The sequence below is a fragment of the Anopheles merus genome, chromosome 3R, assembly GCF_017562075.2.
Source record: "Anopheles merus strain MAF chromosome 3R, AmerM5.1, whole genome shotgun sequence".
NCBI classification, from domain to species: Eukaryota; Metazoa; Arthropoda; class Insecta; order Diptera; family Culicidae; genus Anopheles; species Anopheles merus.
Window position 1 is genome coordinate 9,756,974 of NC_054084.1, and position 4,489 is coordinate 9,761,462.

Below are 4,489 nucleotides of genomic sequence, written 5' to 3' on the forward strand. Positions count from 1 at the left end.
TTCGTTTGGCTAAGTTTGGCACAAAACTTTATTTTTTTAATTTTACACGATTTTTTTTAAATGTATGGGAGTGTTGACATAGCGACGCACGACAAGCGGCGGTTTATCAATATGCAATGTACTCCATCACCTGTCTTTCTATAATAGCCTTGATCCCACCACCTGATCGACTATAATAGCCTTGATTCCAACACCTGTTATCATATAATAGTCTTGCACATACCTGTACTTCCTTGCCCGGCTGTACGCACGTGGAGTGAGCCATTTCTGTTCGGACTGCGGTGTGCTTCGTGTGTAGTAATTGTTTTTTTGTGCGTGTGTTCCCGTTTAACTACAGGTAATTTAAGTTCCATGGAATTGCAAATCGTGTCATTGATGTATCAAACAAGGCACTAATTATGTTATTTTTATTACAGATGATTGAGATGAGCTTTCTCCTTATCGATAGACTTGAAGTCCTTGAGCGATAGGTAAGTCCATGTGACTGAAAATAAGTTTATTATAAATGCCTACACCCTTCTTAAAGTTAATTGCAATATTAATTCCTTTATAAAATAAATCAAATTAATTTTATTAGTTAATTGAATTATATTAAATTTTATAAATTTATCAACCTTCCTTCCAACCTAAATTCCTTTATAAAATAAATCAAATTAATTTTATTAGTTAATTGAATTATATTAAATTTTATAAATTTATCAACCTTCATTTCTCTAACCACCTACCCGTGTATTTTTTGATCAATATTTTATAATAACTTTTTATTGGAGAATCAAATCGATCCAAAAACTTTAGAATGCCTAGAGAAACACGTTTTCAAACAATGGTAAAAATATGATATTTAAACAAATAATATACCTCAAAAAAAATTTAGCACCATATACTTAAAACCGTTTTTTTAAATATAAAAAAATAGCTTTATGTGGTAATTGCAGCATAGATTCATTCAAATATAATACCCGTTGAATCCAAATAAATTACCCTAAATATATTTGTGATGGTGTGTTGGCTAAAATATTTGTGAATTTGATGAGTCGGCCTGATTTTTTTGTAAATGCAGCGTAGCTAAAAAGTACCACCATCAATGAAGTGAAGAATGTGATATTTCGATACAGTTCACGCTCGATAATCCGCATTTAACTTTGCGCGGATTATCCAATGACGTTTTGATAAGTTTTTTTTTAGTTTCTTATTTTCGTCTCGTTCCATGAGTTAATTATAATATATCATATTTTTTTACAAACAAAAGCTTATATAAAAAATAGATTACTTTTTAATAAAGTATCACTACTCAACACTATTTCTTCGCGTGAATTTGGTTGTCAAAAGTGGGGATTGCTGAGCATATGTACAGTACATGATTTGCTAACTATCCAAAAATGTCCAAAAGTCCTCAAATGGGTGAAAATCTGAGGAATTCGATTAGCGTGCCGTCACTAATCAACTATTAAAACTCATGCTACATGCCATCTTTGGTGCTACCTTACCAAAGAAGCGCCTTTGAGTTATATTTACTCCACTCTTCGTTTATCGAACTACTTAGACTAAATGTTTCTTCCTTCTATTAAAGTGGATCAAAATTAGCGCATCCTTTTTTCTTGTCTTTCAACTTACAATCTATTTTAGCTTCATTCAAATAAACGTCCAAGTTCTTGGCGGACCGGATTGAAAGCTTTCGTGGGCCTTACGTTAGACGTGTCTGTTCCTGTAGTGTTCTGAGGAAGAAGCATTGTACAAGAATTACACATTTTTCTTTGTTGGCGACATGACACTTGTCAATCGATTTGAAGGAAGGAATCGGTGGACGGTTTGTGTCGTTTGGAAAACGGGTGCGTTTTTCAGGATGAGCAATAGAAAAATATCCTCTTTGATTTTCCTCAAAAATTGCATTTCCTATTTGATTGCTATTGCTACAGTTCCCCAGACGTTGATATAGACGTTTGATGGTAGACATTGCATAATTTTTCTACGATCTCCTGAAACTAATTCGATCGGTTTTTGCATCAGGATTGGAACATGAAAATAATGGTTAATTTACTGAATAGAGTATTTATGATAATACCTGTTCCTTCTGCAGTGACCGTTATGACTTTGGACCAATTCTGACCTCTAGATTCGCGTTAGACGAATTCTAACTCCATCTCCATCTGACCCTGTGCACCTCAACCTTCCACCTTCCTCTAATCGGGTTAGACCATGGTTGCCAACCGCGTTAGCAACCGGAGGAAGAATTGGGGCACTAAGGGCATGCGGTCCTTATGCCCGTGGCAGTGCTCCATCAGATGCAATTTTATCGGAAGGCCTGTCAAATTTTATTGATATTTTACAGAAAACATCAGAGATTTTTATTTATTTTTTATTCCGTCCGATCGTCGCATCCAATTTTATCTGTCAATGTAATTATGTAGGCTATGTATATTGTATGTTGTATACAGGGGTTCCCATAATTTTTATTTATTTATTCATCGTATCCCATAGATTTTTGTTTCGTTTCCATAATTTATTGGTATCTTCCGAATGGTTATCAATGCAATTGAACCAAAAAATTCTGAGAAATGCCCAAAAAGTTGTGAGAACACACCAAAAACTTATGGGAAGCTACCAGAAAATTATGGGAACCAACCAATAAATCGTGGGAAACCCTGTGATGGTTAAACTATCAACATCAACCAAATAATCGCAATATGAACCGCATTCGCAATGACGGGCACTGGCATGGGCCTTAGCTCGGGCTCGGCTCGCTCAGCGTCGTAGTGAAATTGCCGTAAGTAATAAAGTGTAGAGTGGTAACGTGATCAAACATTATAAGTGGTGACCCCGACGAGTGAATAGACAAATTAAATTATCTGTATATGCGTGGGCCGGTCTGGCGGTACAGTCGTCAACTCGAACGACTTAACGACATGCCCGTCGTGGGTTCAAGCCCCGAATAGACCGTGCCCCCATACGTGGGACTGACTATCCAGCTACGGTAACAAAAAATCACTGAAAGCCAAGCCCACTTCACTAGTGGGTACAGGCAGGCCTTGACCGGTAGAGGTTTTGTGCCAAAAAGAAGAAGATCTGTATATGCGTACGGCAAATTTGCCCTATTCGTATAAATACATAATCATGTAAATAGTTAAAATATAAAAGTAAGAAATTATTATCCATCAGTATAAAAAAACGCGGTTTCTTTTATTTTGAAGCTGCTGATGCTTTGGCACGTATCCCATCAACACAAAAACAAAAAAGCAGTCAGTGAAAGTCTGAGTTCAAATAGCTCAAAAATTGGGCAGTAGCATCGTTCCTATATAGTAACGGTACTAGTCGCATACGCCTCTGAGACATAACCGTCAGCGAAGAGTTAAATCACGGCACCATGGACAGCTACAATCCACATCGGCATCATCGCCGCCGCATCGCCATCACCATCGTGGTCGAAACTAGTGTTGGGTAAAGTAGCACAATTAAGCGCTGAATGTGAGCATATTGCAAAAATTCCAATTTACAAAACCAACACGCTTTTTTGCTCTCTCAGGTTTAATGGTCCGCTGGGTAGAACGAGAGAGAGAGAGTTTGTAGGTTTTGTTAGTTGGGATGTTAGCACATTCGCATAGTACCCAACTAACAAAATCAACATGCTTTCTCGGTCTCTCAAGATGGGTAGTATGTTGAGTAGAACGAGAACGCATGATGATTTTGTTAGTTGCTTTAGCAATACGTCCACAGATGCGAAAGTGTTAGCACATTGCTAGCATTGCGTAAACTGCACACACTCCGTCAATAGCATAGCACACTTCGATCAGCACTTTCCGCATAATGCGCATTTTGAGCGGTGGGGTGTGGTATGGAGTGCACACAGTTGTTCTTTACCCAACACTACGCACTCGACGTACGCAATGTGCGAAGTGTGCGCTCGAGCACAATTCCCAACACTAGCCGCAACCCGATGACAACGAACGCTTCATCATCGCTGCCGCCTCGAGACAAAATTGTCAGAGCATCACGAGCCCCACAAATATGATCGTGAGCCGTTGACCAGTACGTTCACAAACAGAGTGTCCTACCCGTTAAAATAAAGAATGTCTTGGACTGCCAAACAATGTTAATGGTAAATAATTACTTTCTTATTCCGAAATGAAACAGTATATCCTATTTTCATTCAATCAAATGAATTGAACAACTACGATTCACGTTCAGTTTATTTATAATGAAAGAACTATCATCTTCACGTCTATGAAAGCGAACCTAATTGTCCAAGCCTAGTCCTCACTCAAAAACGTCTAGCCTACAGTCCTGGAAGGCGCAATATGAATCAGTTGTGTAAACAGTATAAATTAATTAATTGTTTGCATTTTTGTTTTTTTCAAATGACATCATGTAGCCAAAAAATATCTCACTGGTTGTATCAGACTCATGCTCTGGCTTACAAGCCACATTGAAATCATCCAATAAAATGTAACTCCCAGAGCATGGGTTAAAATAGCAGAAATGGCTCGGAACACCA

The 4,489-nt window shown here is 37.8% G+C and overlaps 1 long non-coding RNA gene across 1 annotated transcript; it reads left to right on the plus strand.

Annotated features, from left to right (window-relative positions):
* The first annotated feature begins 265 nt into the window (after positions 1-265).
* LOC121598024 lies at positions 266-4,489 on the plus strand. Its single transcript, XR_006005507.1, has 3 exons — positions 266-337; positions 417-470; positions 4,367-4,489. It is a non-coding gene; the product is annotated as an uncharacterized LOC121598024 (long non-coding RNA).